The 17,109-nt window shown below is 46.8% G+C and overlaps 1 pseudogene; it reads left to right on the top strand.

The window, feature by feature from the left end:
* The first annotated feature begins 4,433 nt into the window (after positions 1-4,433).
* LOC136551447 (disease resistance protein RGA5-like) lies at positions 4,434-13,923 on the top strand (annotated as a pseudogene).
* Positions 13,924-17,109: the final 3,186 nt, after the last annotated feature.

Below are 17,109 nucleotides of genomic sequence, written 5' to 3'. Positions count from 1 at the left end.
CTGTACTTGGTTAGAAGAAAGTGGAGCTTGGACAGACACAATATAATAGCAAGGAATAGCAATAATTTAATTCAGAAATTGCAAGATTGAAAAGTAGTCCCAAGCTAGTATATGTCGTTGGCCTAAACTTGTCCTGGACCTAGTTCAAGCAAGCAATACAATACAACTCAGCACAAGGACTCAAAAGGATGCAAGTACTTCTGAACTTTTTTTAACTTTCTTTTTCTTTCCTTCTTTATTTTTTTCTTTCTTTTTTTAGGTGCGGCTTTTTTCCTTCTTTTGGTTTTTGCACCTCTTTGCCTTTTTCTGCCTTTGATTGATTTTTAACCAGATAAGTGCCGCAATACAACCTTCAAATATATCATGTGGTACAATGCAATTAGAGTTTAATTTCCCTCTGATATAATGCAAGATTCAAGTTCTAGGGTATCAAAAAGCAGCACGATATGTGCTTCCAAAAGTAGCTATCCAAAGTCCAACGTATGTGCTAAAGAAGAAACCAAATTGGACTTGATATCTATTAGATGAGGAATTATGCAAATCTTCCTATTTCTTGTCTGCTCACGTACAACTAAACTTTCCTTTTCTTTTTTAGCAAGATGGCACAACGCATCTGTACTTTCTTGACTAACTATCAAATAAGAAACCAATCTAATATGTGTATACAGGGCCAACTCAGCATCAAACTGAGAGGAACAAATTCGAGAAGAACTAGACTCTGACTTGAATAAACCAACGAACACAACGACACACAAGGGACGGCCATTCAATAAAGCAAACTAAAATTAAAAAATATTGCGATGGCACAAAGGGACTGTAGGATAGGGAATATGTGGCAGTGTTTTTTTTTTCTTTTTGTGGACTCTGGGTAATGAAAAATAGATTTAATCTAAAGAGAAAAACACAGAGATATACCTAACGGGCAACTAGGTCTTTGATACCACTTGATGTAGACAAGGCCTGATCTTCCGATAGGTACGATAGCGTCGATTGGTGAAGACTCGATGTTCACGATCTAGGCTTTGAACCAAGACTAATTCGGACCCTCGCAACCGTTACACCACTGCTCCGTTGGTTATCAACCACGCAAACGCGATTGACCTCGCCGAGAAGGCTTTCCTGCAAGCGAATCGAGAACACAAGCAAGAACGGGATGAACGCAATCTGAAATTACAAATAAATATGAGGCTTATGATAATGAGAAGGAGTTCAAGTCTTTATTCGAAAGGACTAATCGCCACAGGCGAACAAGATCAAGAACTAGGGTCCTGGTTCACAGGAAGTGGCCTTGACGGCATAATTGCAGCAAAACGATGTCTGTTTCATGAGAAAATCAAGAACTAAACAAAACCCAAACCCTAAGGAGAACGACGGCTGCTAATTATAGAGCCCCGGACGTCACCCCTCTGGACACGCCCCCTTATGGGCTCTAAGACGATACACGACCCAACGACCAAAAGACGTTGTCGCAGCACCCTGGCAGATTCTGGACGCTGACTTGTTTCGACGATTCCCATTGATTACGATGGGTTTTTTATGTGAGACCACTTGCATTGGCTTTCTTATATAATTAGCTTTTCATCCATATGTGGATCGTCGAAAACGGAGCCCGGACGTGCCCGTGTGACCAGTTTTATGATAGACTGGTCCTAGAACCCGAGATGGGCTCGAACTTGATTTGGGCCTCCACCTTGGTGACTCGAACCGGATGAGCTTCAGGCCTCCTCGGTTAGGACACCCTCGCTGATCTCCTCATCCTCTATCTCCAAGCATGGTCGTATGCATGGATCTCATGTCCTTATCACTTGGGTCCTCACCGAGCGGGCGTCCCCGGTCGATCGTTCCCAGTCGACTCCGACCGCGTCGGTTGGGGAAGAATCACGAGCGGAGGTCCGACGTATCCCTAGTCGGAAAAGGAGGTCGGAGTCGGACTATGTCCCCTCCTTGGCCAGGCCTTTCAGTCGGAGACCGGACCGTTCTTCTGGCCGGTCGTTAGTTAACTGGGCCAGGCCGGGAGGCGTGCTTTGCCGCTGCGCCGTCTGCTGGGCCGAGTTTTTGCTGGTGAGTGGACCCATTGGGGACCCCGGGTTTATGAACTCGATTGGGGGTGTTTGGATTAGAGAGCTAATAATTAGCCCATGTTCTTGATACCGATTAGAAAGCCTAAATGTAGGCTAACTCTAGGCTAATAAGAACTAATGAGGGTTAATTGGTGGTTAGAGTTCATTAGTCCTTATTAGCCCATAATTACCTTATGTTTAATCCATCTTTCACAAGATGGGCTAATTTTTAGCCATGGGATCAAACATGCCCTAAACATTGTCTTAAAAAGAATATAACTCTAGCACCTACAATCTTTAACTGTAGGCACAGTGTTCTAAAAAGAAGTGTCATATACATGCATGATAAAAATACTATATAGAGTTTTTGTGGATGCAATAACTTTAGTTACACATGAAAATAAAAAAAGTGAAGTGCCTATCTCATTTTAACTGTTCACTGAGTTACCTTCAAAATATGAGAATCGCATGCTCTGCGGCACATCCACGACACCCCAAAGCACAGGTGGGAACCCATGTGACTAAGCATAAAAAAGTCATTGTCTGACACAAAGAATCACCGTACGGGGTCACGTCAGGCTAGTGGCTAGCTCAATTCGGGCAATAATGTAACTTACCGCAGGTGTGTATCACTTGAACCCCACTAATCACCAAACACTTGTTAGACAAAAAAATCAACGAATGATTAGATGAGACATGACTTTACTTTTTTTTGAAAAAGATTACTTTCATGATTTTTTTTAAAAAAAATTACAAAGTTATGTTCATAACTTTTGTGTAATGCATTTTACAAGACGAAACTTATAACTATAACTTTTTATTATAACGTTTTTGATACAGTGTTTGGCATAATTTTATATCATGATAACTTTTTTATGATTGAAGAAAAATCGGTAGGTCAATATGAAAAATAAAGAGAGAAAAAAGAAGATAAAAGTAAAAGGAGAAAAATGTGAAAACTTCATGGATATACACAACGATCGTCGTTTGCTTCAAACCGGGTACAACGCTGCATATAGGGGGAAAAAAGAAAGAAAGTGCACCCTATGACGTAGTAACGTGGGAAACCGCCAGGCCGAGTGGAGCGTTTCGTTCCGGGACGAACGATTGCCAATCTGAATTTGCGGTATCATTTGAGCTTATACTATCTGAATTTCCAGAACGAACGCCACATATGCCGTCTTCGTGAAAACTAGCCCGCATGAATACACGCGGCTAATCAGTAAGATCGAGGCAACTCCCCGGCAGATGCCGAGACAGTCACGGTCACGGGTGATTCTTTGGCTTTTCCTTTTGCCGACTGACGACTCCCATGCTGCGTGCTATGGGTTCTGTCCCTATGACTGTACTACATGTGTGGGAACCAGGGCCAGGGCAGCTTCGTTGATGGGGCATCTGTGCATCCCTCTCGGTGCCAAAGCGACATGTACACTGGAGCAGTGAGCCAGGACTTTATTCAGATCAGCGGCACCGAAAGCCAGCAATTGTGTGAACGCGTATGATTATCTGTTCGGCAGAGGTCCTTGCGTCCTCAATGACAACATACAAATAGTAGCCAGAAGAGACTTAGAAATAATAAAAAACAAACACTACGGTGGAGAGTCATGTGAGCTGTGAGAGATTATTTCTGAGTGATCATGCTAGACTAGCTATTTAGAAATCGCTAACTATTCGATCTTTCTTCCTGATAACCAATAGAATTCTACCTATTTGGGAGACGCCCTTAGAGCGTCCGCAGTGTATAGATGCGGGGTCGGCTCTTTGGGTGGGTCCCATAGTGATGTGATGGCTTATAGTATTTAGTTTCCAATGTGTAGAACCGGGTCTGAGTTTATAATTGGGCCCACCATTTATTACTGTCTGTCGATCCCCTCTCTTTCCTCAGTCTGACTTCCGACGCGCGGGAGAGAGGAGAGAATAGGAGCGGGTTCGTTGGATAGGAGCGGCTTCTTCATACAATCAAGTACGCAGTGTATAGGACTCGGTCCTATGGTCGCATTTATTAGATCGAACCGGCTAAAAAACGCCCACCGCGGACGCCCTAAGTGCTCAGTCCGGAGGAGCCGGAACACTTTATGAGAAGCCACCTTTCGTGGCTCTCTCCTCCTAAGATGTTTGATAAGATTCTCCGCCTTCTTCGCAGAAACTAGAGCTGGAGAGTCAGAGTCGTGCCAAACTGGTTCTAAGCACAGGTCAAGTCATTGTCTGCCACAAGCCACAGGCCAACAAAGGATCACACGGGTAGTGCAGTAGTACGTGGCAACCTCGTTTTCCAGAATGCTCCTATACAAGGACGTCATTAGCAGGTAAGTGCAAATGCCCACAGCCCACTTGCGTCTGTGTGCATCACTTGAGCCTACACTAGCTCAAAACTAAACTCTTGATACAGCCACACCAGCAAGGCAACAATGGAGGCGGCAATGGTGAGCGCCTTCTCAGGGGCAATGGGATCGGTCCTCTCCATGCTCGCCGGCTTGCTGGAGAAGGACTTCAAGCTGGCTAGAGGTGTGAAGGAGGACATCGTCTCCCTGAGAGACGAGATGAGAACCATCAACGCTTCCCTCATGGAGCTGTCTCAGATGGAGGAACCAATCGACGATCTGCATAGGGAGCTGCGTGAGCTGGCCTACGACATGGAGGACTGCCTGGACATCTCCATGCACCGCCTCGGCGACCCTAGTAAGGCCGGGTTTCTGCGCGAGCTCAAGTCGCTCAGAGCGCGCTGTGAGATCGCCAAGCTGATCAGTGCGCTCAAGGCTCGAGTGGCGCAACTAGGCAATCGACACAAGCTGATCCTCCAGCTGCCCGAGCGTCCTCGCGCTGTGTGCGTCGACCCTCGGATACAGGCGCTGTACCAAGACCCTGCCAGCCTTCAAGGCATCGGCGGCCACAGGGAGAAGGTCGTGGAGGAGCTCCAGGATGGTGCACCCCAGCTGAAGGTGGTGTCCATCCTGGGGACCGGAGGGATTGGCAAGACAACTCTCGCCAACCAGGTTTACACTGCCATCCAAGGCAAGTTTGACTGCACCGCTTTTGTATCGGTGTCCCGAATCCCAGATTTCGCCAAAATCTTGTCAGATATAATCCAACAGTCTGGGTGGTATTCTATAAGCCAAGATGATGAGAACGAACTCATTAGTCGGCTCCGTGTACGTCTTCAAAACGTAAGGTACTACTGCGCTCTGTTGCTCATACGGTTATGCTATTCTTTTAACAACAAAGCAAAAGATCTGCCTCTGCCTTGTGTGTTTGTGGGGTCACTCCGGGCCTCTCGCCCTCGTAATTGAACATGCGGGGAGAGGCCGAGGGTTTCCCAGGAGTGTGCTCAAGCAAACGTGTGAGAGTGAGCGAAGGTAATGGTCCGTAGGGCGATGGAAAAATGCGGATTAAATACTCATTAATTTGCTCGGGATCACCGGCCTCTGCTCTTACACGAGCGCCCCAGGTATTTATAGGTAATACCCAGAGGCGCAATAAATTTACATTAGGGCCAAGCCCGACGGAGCGACTACTACATAACGGCCAAGGGTACGGCAGTAATCTCCCTCCCTTGGCCAACTACTCTATACCCTAACCACCTTGATGGAACCGCTGCCGCCGCCAAGTCGGTTTCTTCCTACGGTGGGCACTAGACCTTCGCGCATTCCGGCCGAGGGTCGACTCGGCCTCGCCAGCTTGCTCTCCTTTCGCCGTACTCCTCCCGCGATGCGGGCCTTCGCGCACGGTACTCGGACACACGGATGAAACATGGTACACCGGAAATCCTCGCCGCGAGGGTTAGCACCCGCTGCGAGGTGGTTTAGTCTGACTAAAAGAAGGGCGGAGCGCCGGGGGAGGAGCGGTGCCGGGGAGGCCTCCCCCAACAGTGTTTTTGTACCTATACTGATCACGGTATTTTAGAAAAATCACACTTAATAATCAAGAAAAAAGAAAGATCTTACAGTCTCATGCGAGGCAAGTATAGTGCGGAGAAGTGGAGTATGAAGCTCGATCTAGCATTCTCATTTTGGTCTTGATATGCTCTCAAAATACAATTTTGCCATGCTAAACTCGCTAATTGTAGCACACAAGTCTTCAGATTTTGCGATAAACCCCCTGTGAGGCATGCTGACCATATGATGATGTCGCCCTCACAATGGCAATGCAATGGTACCCACTTCCAGTGCCTTCCCCGTCTCAGGCCCCTCTTGGACCATGTGGCTCGGCGCTTGGCCCGGGGTCTTTGTGGTTTAGGTGAATTGTGATTGCTAGGCCTCTGCTAGTTGGGCCGGTGCAAGCCGCCGAGCGGCTAACATATCGTAACCCCGACAGTAGCCCCCTAGCGTCTTGGTGATCTCTGACAGTGAAGATGTTGAATCTTGACTGTATCATCATTCGTTGCAGGAAAAAAACGTGGCAGGCGGGCAGGCAGGCCCACGCACGCAACGCAGCTGGACGATCGGATCGTCGGTCTGTTCGTTTGGCTGTGGCTTATTGTAAACGATCGTAAATTTTCAGCCGGAACAGTATTTTTCTCTCACACAAACCAGCCAGCAGTACTTCTTCACGAACCAGCAACGATACGAACCAGCCAACCGAACAGGCTGCGTATTCGTAGTGGGTGACTGCTGATCAGGTGCGTGGCAGTGGGCATGCAGTGGCAGTGGCAGTGGCAGCAGTAAAACGTGGCCGAGGATAGATCTTACCGGCCGGATTTTGGCAGTATTGATACCGCGCCGCGGTAGGCTATCTGCATGCACCGGCCGGCCGGGGCCGTTGTTAGTGGGGAAAGGGGTGATAGATACGGACAAGACTGTCTCCAACAACCGTTACCTAAAATACAAGATCTATTCTACGTTTGTATAGCGCTACAGGTAAATAGTTTAATACTTATTTTTGTCTTCTCCAACAACAAGATCTAAAAGAGAACCCTTTTTACGAATGGGTCTCCAGGAGAGAGGATACTCAGATTTGGCTTATATATCTTCTGATACCCAAAAATAGGTCTTCCATATAGGTACTCTGTTGGAGGCTATAGATATTCTGTTGAAAATCTATTTTAGATTTAGGTTCCTGATGGGTCTCACGTTAGAGAGAGCCTAGGTGAAGATATTAGACTAGCACGTTGGCCCCTCAAATGTTAGGGCCACGCCATCTCATAATTCAGAATGTCACGTGAGCAATTTATCAAAATTTTTAAAAAATTGGACTTCATGTGGTATTGTTAGCGATCTTAGGGTGCGAAAATGCATTTTGAGAGACCATGACCTAAATAAGAATGCGGGACAGGTCAAGGACCACTGATGAAGTTTAGTTCTGTCAATATGTAAATTTTCTTGTCAAAATAGTTGTTGAGTCAAAGTCTCAACTTATGGACCATGTAGATGACCAAAACTTTTACATCTGTGATAGGAAGAGTTGACTGACATGCACTAAACAGTATGAACTAAGAGCAGCATTTTTCTTTTGGCCTTCACTAAGCTCAGTCGGTTAGGTTACTTGTAATATAAATTGACCACTTGTGCTTAAATTCTCCATTTGACACGTGTGCTTGTATTTTTAATTAAAATCTAGGATTTAGCAGCACCATTCTTTGAGTAGTATTAGGCGTGCCCATCGACATAGAGGCACTTAATTTATTGGCTTAGTCTTTCAGAGATGATCATAGTCATAAGTGTAGACTTTGTGTGCATGTTTGTGAGCCTTTGGATTATATTAAAAATAGACAACCAATGCAATAAAAAGTATGGTAATTTATATGACCACATTGTATTTCTTTTTACTACTAAAATGGCAAAATCATATTTGTACCGTTAATACCTGATACCTGATGTGCGCCCCCAGCCCCATGGTGCGTTAATGTTGCTCAAAATAAAAATTATGGCGATGGATCGACTAGAAATGGACCGAAATAGCCAAGTTTGGTTACCTGCTTGCACAATTTTCAAATTTCTTGGACTTACCTGTACACAGTCTTCATATTGAACTAGCACAATATGCTGTCTTGATACAGATTATACATTTGATTTTGTACATTTCTGCTTGTGGGAAGATTTATGCATTCAGTATTTATTTCTCTCTAAACCACAATGTGTTGGCAAAATTGCACTTAAACTTTTCCCTTTTGTCTAATCGAGCCAATTAAATGTAGTCTAAATTTGTTGATTTGGGGATTTTAGCTGCTTTCAAATGCTTAATCAAGCTCTTATTAACATTTACTGTTAGATAATTGTGAGCTGTATTTTTATGCAATATATGTGTGATGAATTTCATTTTTTTCCCTGGCAGGTACCTTATTGATATTGATGATATGTGGACAATAGAAGCATGGAACACTATCAAGTGCTGTTTTTGTGGAGAATAATTGTGGTAGTAGGGTTATAACAACTACACGTATTGAAGATACAGCTAAGTCATGCAGTTCTAGCTTCTATATGGCTATGTCTACAGGATGGAACCTATTAATGATGTTGACTCAAGGATATTATTTCACAAAAGGATTTTTCATTCAGAAGATGGTTGTCCGCAGCATCTAAAATGTGTTTCCAATGAAATTTTAAAGAAATGTGGAGGGTTGCCACTAGCAATACTTACCATAGGCAGCATTTTGGCGAATCATCAGGATGTTGGTTCGACGGAAATCTGGGAGAAGATAGTGCATTCCTTTCGTTTCCAGATGGAAAGAAGCCCGGCTTTTGAATGGCTGAGACATGTGTTTAATCTTGGCTACAATGATTTATCTCTAGAACTCAAGACACTACCGGAAAAACGTCCTTTGCCGAGATCCGAGATTTTTGCCGAGAGCAAAAACGCGGGCTCTCGGCAAAGAAAACGTTTGCCGAGCGCGGCTCTCGGCAAACACCGGCCGTCGGCAAGTGACAGGATTGCCGTGGGCCTACATCTCGGCAAGTAACAACTCTCGGCGAAGTGGGCCGTTTTGCCGAGAGCCGCGCTCGGCAAAAAATGCCCGTCGGCAAAACGGTCCTTTGCCGTAGGCCGCGCTCTCGGCAAAATCAGGCTCTCGGCAAAACATTGCCGCGGGCCCATAGCCGTGACCTGCCCTGACGGCGTCACCGCTTTGCCGAGAGCCCCTCCGTTACTGCTCTTGGCAAAACTCTTTACCGAGCGCCGCTCTCGGCAAATATTTGCCGAGAGCCCCTCTCAGGCTCTCGGCAAATGTGGTTTCTATATTTCATGTACATGTGTTTCTCTTCTCCTAACTCTCTCCAATTAAATTATTTTTTCTTTCATATGCCCCAAACTTTTTTCTTTAGACATACTACATGTTGTACTCAATATTAAAATTTTGTGTATTTTTGTAATTATTTGCTATATATAATTAATTAATTGCATTTCAAGGAGTTTTTTTAATCGATTAAAATTTGAACAGCGATTGATTTAAACACGGGAAAAAATTAAGTAGAAAATGATATTCATGCTATTTATGCATTATTGAGGGCAAATAACATCTTGTTGACGTTTTTTTCACCTTTTATTTTACGAATCGAAGACCACGAACATATGTCGCCCAACGATTTAAAAATTCTTAAAAAAGGAAACAAAGTCGGAAAATTGTGATATTTGCAATGAAGTCATGGTATCACACTTGGAGGCTGTGGTAAAAAATTGAAAATGTTTCGCACAAGTGGTTGCGTATGATTCTTACAATCTGAGACATCTCCGAATAAGTTTCATAAAGTTGAGAAGGATCCATTAGGATTTTCAAACAATGTCAAGGTCGAATTAGTTTTGGAGTTCCAAACTTTTTGTATAGCCATTAGAGAGCATAAGTTGTAAGACGGCAAAATTTCTTATTTTTCCGGAGCCGTTTGCTGTTTATTAATTTTTTTTTGGATATTATTTGCCGAGAGCTTCAGGGGATTGCTCTCAGCAAAGGCTCTTTGCCGAGAGCAACTGGGCCCGCTCTCGGCGCAGATTTCTTTTTTTTACCTGGCCTGGATCAATGGTTTGCCGAGAGCTGGCTCTCGGCGAAGAGGTTTGCCGAGAGCTGCTCTCGGGAAAGATTTAATTTTTTTTAGAAATATCATTTTTTGTTCAGTTTGCCGAGAGCTACTCTCGGCAAATAATAATTTTTATTTCTTTTTTAATATCTTTTTGTGCAGATAGCTAGTTAAAAAATTCGAACGAAATTTGAAAAAAAAAACTTTACCGAGAGCCGGTTCTGGGGGCTCTCGGCAAAGGGGGAAGGTTTGCCGAGAGCCTCCCAGATCTGGCTCTCGGCAAAGTGGCTTCAGACACTTAACTGTTTCGGCGCCTTATCTCTCTCACTCTTCACGCACACACTCACACAGCCGCCGCCGCGAGGAGCGCCGCCGTCGTTGCGAGGAGCGCCGCCCAGCTCGGTGTGCCGCCGCCACGAGCCTCGCCGTCGCTCGAGCCCCCTCGCCGCCGCAGCCCCGCAAGCCCGCTCCGGCTCGCCCCAGCCCGCCACACCCGGCCGCGCGCGCTGCCGCCGCCGCTCCGCCCGAGCCTCGCCGCCGCCGCAGCCCGGCCAGCCCGCCCCATCCCGCCACATCCGCCCGCACGCGCCGGCTGCGGCCGCCGGCCCGCCCCAGCCCCGCCACGCACGGCTGCGCGCGCCGCGGTGGCCGCGCTCGCTGGTCGTGCCCTCCACGGCCGGCCAGCCCGTCCAAGCCCGCCCAGCCCCAGCCACGCCACGCCCCGGCGCCACACATGCCCCTCCTCGCCCGCCCCGCCGCGCGCGCCCCTCCTCGTCCTCGCCCTCGGGCTCGTCCTCGCCCGCGCCCTGACTCCCTCGCGCGCGCCCCGACTCGCCCTCGTCCTCGCCCGCGCCCCTCCTCGTCCTCGCCCTCGGGCTCATCCTCGCGCGTGCCCTGACTCGCCCTCGCGCACGCCTCGACTCGCCCTCGTCCTCGCCCTCGGCCTCGTCCTCACCGTCGGCCTCACCCTCGGCCTCGTCCTCGCCGTCAGCCTCGCCCTCGCCCTCACCGCGGAGAGGAACAAGGTATACTAAGTAGTATTAGTGGTAGTAGTAGTTAGTAGTTGTAGTAGTAGTCTAAGTAGTACTAGTGGTAGTAGTAGTAGTCAGTAGTTAGTAGTTGTAGTAGTAGTTAGTAGTTGTAGTAGTGGTAGTAGTAGTGGTAGTAGTAGTTAGTAGTTGTAGTAGTGGTAGTAGTAGTTAGTGTAGTAGTAGTTGCATTAGTTAGAGTAGTAGTTGTAGTAGTGTTAGTAGTAGTTAGTAGTTGTAGTAGTGGTATTAGTAGTGGTATTAGTAGTAGTTAGTAGTTAGTAGTTGTAGTAGTGGTATTAGTAGTGTAGTAGTAGTTAGTGTAGTAGTAGTTGTAGTAGTTAGAGTAGTAGTAGTTGATAATTAAGCAGCATGTGGTTCCTTGATATATATGTGGTTGTCGGTCATCGTGCCGTGGTTTTCTTTCAGGTTTGGAAACCTCACCGTTCAGGGGAGATGCTGCCGAATTTTTGAGTTGACGTTATTTTGCTTCTTTCTTTCTGCAGGAGCCGAGTCGGAGTACCCCGGTGTCCCCAGGTCTGCCCGCACCGCGTTGCCTCACCACTGCACCGACCCGCCACAGCCCCGCTAGCCTGACTTCACCGCCACCTAAGGTATAACCACTCTTTCTTTGTCCTGGTCATGTATCTCCACGTAACCCAGTTAGGTGTCTCCCGTTCGAAAGAGATACGGTTAGAAATATGCAGATCTTTGCATATCAATAACTTGTGTGAGATGAACTTAGCACTTTGAGATGGACATGTGTTGTTGGATTTGAGATGTTTAGATGGATTATAATGTGAGACATGTGATGTGGATGACATATTTGTGATATATGTGATGTGGATGATGTGTTATATTTGTGAAATATGTGTTGTTGAAGCTGGAAATATAAACAAAAATAAAAAATGCTCTCTGGACTCTTTGCCGAGAGTAGGGCTCTCGGCAAATCTGCCTCTTTGCCGAGAGCTTGGTGGTCGGCTCTCGGCAAACCTATTTTTTTTTGAAAACCACCCCGGCCGCAAATCTTTTTTTTTAATAATTCTTTGTCGACGGTCGCTCTCGGCAAAGAAGTTCTTTGCCGACGGTCGCTCTCGGCAAAGAAGCTATCACACCGTTAGCGGTTGTTTGGCCGTTACTAGGGCGCGCCAGTTTGCCGAGAGCTAGAGTTTGCCGAGAGCCTTGCCATTACTCTCGGTAAATATTTTGCCGAGAGGGGCTCTCGGTAAAGAATCCTTTGCCGGTAGATATTTTGCCGACGGCTCTTTGCCGAGAGCTGCTCTCGGCAAATAGTTTGCCGAGCGTCAACTCGTCTTTGCCGAGAGCTTCGGGCTCTCGGCAAAGGCCGCGAGTCCGGTAGTGAGACATGCATGCTATATCTTGGAATTTTCCCAGAAGATTGCAAAATAGTTAAGGATGATTTGTTGAGGCGATGGATAGCTGAGGGTTTTGTTACTGAAAAGCATGGTGACATCCAAGAGGAGATTGCAGAGAGTTACTTCAATGAACTAATTAACAGAAATATGATTCAAATAGCTGAGTTCGATGACTGCGGGGAAGTATTTTCTTGTCGAGTGCATGATCTATTGCTTGACCATATCATAATCAAGTGCACAGACCAAAACTTCGTCACTATAGTTAATGACCAACAAAGCACAAAAGGCCCTTTGGATGTTCGTCGGCTATCCCTTCATGTCAAGCACTCATCAGAAAGAAATGGCGTTCTGGAGAACATGGCTCTGACCCAGGCTAGGTCATTTAACTTCTGCGGGCCTGCCCAATGGCTGCCTTCTCTCACAAAATTTCGACTTCTGCGAGTTTTAAATCTTGATATAAATGGTTCCATGGATAGGCGGTACGACATGTCTTGTATACACAGTTTGTTCCAACTGAGATATCTGAGAACCAACGGAATTGGCAGTAATAAGAAACTGCTAACACAACTGCGCAAGCTAGAACAACTGAAGACACTGGAGGTGGCCAGAGAAGATGGTTATTTCGTTCTGGATGCTCAGATGTTACCCTCGACGTTGTGGCATCTGAATCTTCCGGCTGTTGTGAAGCTGGCAGGTGGGATCGGCCATTTGACAAACCTCCGTACATTAAGTGAGTTCGAAATAGAACTCGGAGATGTGGGGAGAATGAAGGAGCTCGGCGAGCTGACCAATCTCAGGGAGCTGAAGCTGTTTCAGTTTTCATATGTTGTGGGAGACACTAGTGAAGTTCTACTCTTCCCTCTGCAAACTCGTCAACCTTCGGTCCATAGTCGTCCGCAGACTCGCAGAGGACGCCTCAAAGAAGATGTCTTGGCTCGTTGGTCGCCGCCGCCATCTCCGCCGTCTACATGTGCTGGAATGCATCTTCTCTACCATCCCAGCTGATTGGATCACCCACCTTCATAACCTCGGCAGCTTGGAGATCGAGGTCCGGTCGCTGCCAAGCGATGGCATTGTCGTTCTCGCCAGGCTCACCTTGCTGGTGCACCTCAAGCTTCACATCAAGGAGCATGTCCCCCGAGAAGGCTTCGTGGTTTTCCACCAAGTGGCGTTCCCAAATCTCCGGGAGTTGTGGTTCCGATGGGAGGCGCCTTGCCTTGTGTTCGAGGCGGGAACCATGCCGAGGCTTCGGAGCCTGGTTATAGATTGCTACGCGAAAGGGGCGCGGCAAGCCGATGGTGTGCTTGACGGCATCCAGCATCTTGGTAGCCTCGTGGAGTTTAAGGTACATGTTTACGAGTGCGAGGGCTACATTTCCATGATGTTGCAATGCGCCGACCGTAGGAGACCACGAGTGGAGGAGCAACGGAGGTGGGACGAGACAAGCCTGAAGGCTGCGCTCAAGGAGGCCATCAGCAAGCATCCGGGAAGCCTTCGCGTTGTCATCAAAGATATGTAAAAAGCATATATTGTATGGTTACAAGTAAAAAAGCCTTCGCTCAACGGGGGTGGGTCAAAGCATGATTTAGGGGAGACTATGTAAAAAGGTGCATTTCCCTCTTGGAGCAAATAGGCCAATAGATGGCGTTACAAGTAAAGATATGTATGGTTAGGGATAACTGAATCGAATACAAGCTTTATTAGAAATAAAGATAGAAATAGAATCCTAGATGTGAAAGAAGATTAGACCCAATATAACATATCTTGTATGCCATGGAGTCATGCATGGTAATGGTATCGGTGTTCCTCCTGTTTTCTTTAAAAAATCTTTAGGTCTGGTTGCACATGATCATGAAGTCGTAATGCTTCCACAGTTTGAGCAAACCACGTCCTTCTATGACAACTGTACCTGAAACGCCATGCCTATTCAGACAAACAAATGTCATGCCAACTCATTCTCATGCGACCTTATTATTAAAAAAACTCATTCTCATGCAACAGTTACGCATCCAGAATAGTCTTGCAGCATGTGCAGGACGTGCATATCATTTGATAGATAAGACAGTGCATAATATCATACCTTTAATTTCGGCTGCCAACGTGTTGGTGTTTCGGACCGGCGGGCCCTCAACTAACTAGTAAATTTGTACTGCGTGTTCCTAATCCCAGATGGTGATGCAAAGAGACACAAGGTTTATACTGGTTTGGGCAATGGGTGCCCTACGTCCAGTCTGAGAGGTCGATCTTGTATTCCTTGCACCGAAATGCTCGTAGTAGGGGGTTACAAGCAGGGCGAGAGAGGGAGCTTGTCCCAGGTCTCCGTGTGGAGCGGCGTGGATTGCTTGAGATGTTGATCTCAAGCAGCGGGGAAGCTCGTGTGTTCGTCCGTGTGTTTATGCGTGAGTTCGTCGCGTGGGCGTAGGCCTAATCGTAAGTGTCCGATCCTAGAAACGGCCCTGGTCCCTCCCTTTTACAGTTGAAGGGGAGACAAGGGTGATACGTGCGCTCGCTACACGGCGTCGTGCGGACGGAGGCGGTATGTCCGAGCCCTATAGCCTGTTACTGTGGCGGCGTGGGCGACGGAGTGGTCTCGTCCTTGAAGTACTGGGGCGACGCGTCGGTCACATCCGATCCTGTGCGTCGTGGGAGCTCCAGTGTTATCTCTGAAAGGATCAAGATGCCCAAGAGGGGGGGGGGGTTGAATTGGGCTAATTCTAAATTCTCTTGCAATAATCAAATCCTACGGATAGCCCAATTAACCCCTTGTGCCTAGAAAAGTGTTTATATCAAACTAATGCACAACAACCTCGCAACCTAAGTTCCAAACTTACTCTAGCAAGCAATTCTATGGATGTAAAAACAAGTATTGAATTGCTCAAAGTAAATGCTCAAAGTAAGTGCTCAAAGTAAATAGAGAGAGAAAGGAACGCGGCGATGTTTTGCCGAGGTATCGGAGAGTCGCCACTCCCCACTAGTCCTCGTTGGAGCACCCACGCAAGGGTGTAGCTCCCCCTTGATCCGCGCAAGGATCAAGTGCTCTCTACGGGTTGATTCTTCGACACTCCGTCGCGGCGAATCACCCAAAACCGCTCACAACTTGAGTTGGGTCACCCACAAGCTCCGCCGGGTGAACACCAAACTCCCAATCACCACCAAGCCGTCTAGGTGATGGCGATCACCAAGAGTAACAAGCACGAACTCTCACTTGACCACGCGAAGCCTAATGAGAAGATGGATGCACACTTTGCTACTCTTGATTTGCTAGTGAGGCTACTCTCTTGGATTCTCAAATCACAAACACCTCACTAGGACCTTGCTCTTCTTGGCACTCACAAACGTGTTTCTCAGCTGTTGGAATGAGCAAAAGATACTCCACTCACGAGTGGAGCTTCTATTTATAAGCCAGCCTGAAAAACGAACCGTTATGAGCCTCTGCGGGATGACCGGATGCTCCGGTCGTGATGACCGGACGCTCCGGTCAGTTCAACCCGTGAACCAGTTTTCAAGTGATGACCGGACGCTGTCAGGGTCTGGTCAATACCGACCGGACGCGTCCGGTCGCTCTTGGATGCTTACTGTAAACGACCGGACGTTGGATACACAGGGTCCGGTCACACTGACCGGACGCGTCCGGTCACTCTTTCCCAAGTCTGGACCCTTACTGGAGTCGACCGGACGCTGGCCCTCAGCGTCCGGTCACATGACCTCCCAGCGTCCGGTCACACCAGACTTGATCCCCTTGGTCAAATGAACTGACCGGACCCTGCGGCCAGCGTCCGGTCGCACCGGAGCCAGCGTCCGGTCAGTGTTTGACCCTCCATTCACTTCCAACTTCCGAACATATGTGAATGAAGTTTGCTCCAAAAGATCTTAGGCATTCATAGGAGCTACCTAGAGCTAGTTTTAACAAGTGTGCACCACACCTAACTCACTAGACTCAACTAGGTCAAGCTACCCGTTTATACCCCCCTTCATAGTACGGCCAAAGGAAAAAACAAAGTCCTAAACTACTCTAAGTGTCTCTCCAACTCCAATCGACACTTAGAACTAGTTATCCTTAACCTTGTCGTCCAACCTTTGAAAACCGAAATGATTTCCATCGTAGGGGCATGACAACCTCGATTGCCCAATCAATCTCCATTACCATGACCTAACTTAATTGTTTCTGCAAAACACACGTTAGTCATAGTAATCTTGTATTGACATTAATCACCAAAATCCAATTAGGGGCCTAGATGCTTTCAATCTCCCCCTTTTTGGTGATTGATGACAATACCACCTCGAGTATGTTATGGAGTGAGGTTTTTTTTGATGGGCTTGGTTCATATAAGCTTTTATCAATGAGAACAAAAGAGTTAGTCACGCTTATATGACCCAAGCCAACACAATGTACTCAAAGAATATAAATTAAGCATGAGTACTAATAACAAAGCTCATTTGCTTCGAAGTATAAACGCTGAAGCAAAAGCAAATGAGCATTCCACAAATGATATGACATATAGATAAAGCAAAGTAGAAATCACACATGTCAAATATCACAATCACATAGATAGCACTATCACATATATATAATAGTATGCATGAAAGTAAACACACGAATGCATAAGTAATAGTGTATCACACAAATAAAACTCCAAATGTATATAATAAGCTAATACTAGATAACTAGCTCCCCCTGAAACTCGCTCCCCCTAAGTCTACATAC

This window comes from Miscanthus floridulus, chromosome 4, assembly GCF_019320115.1.
Source record: "Miscanthus floridulus cultivar M001 chromosome 4, ASM1932011v1, whole genome shotgun sequence".
Lineage (NCBI taxonomy): Eukaryota > Viridiplantae > Streptophyta > Magnoliopsida > Poales > Poaceae > Miscanthus > Miscanthus floridulus.
Note: the sequence above shows the minus strand (reverse complement) of the source record. Positions and strands in the feature narration are given on the sequence as shown.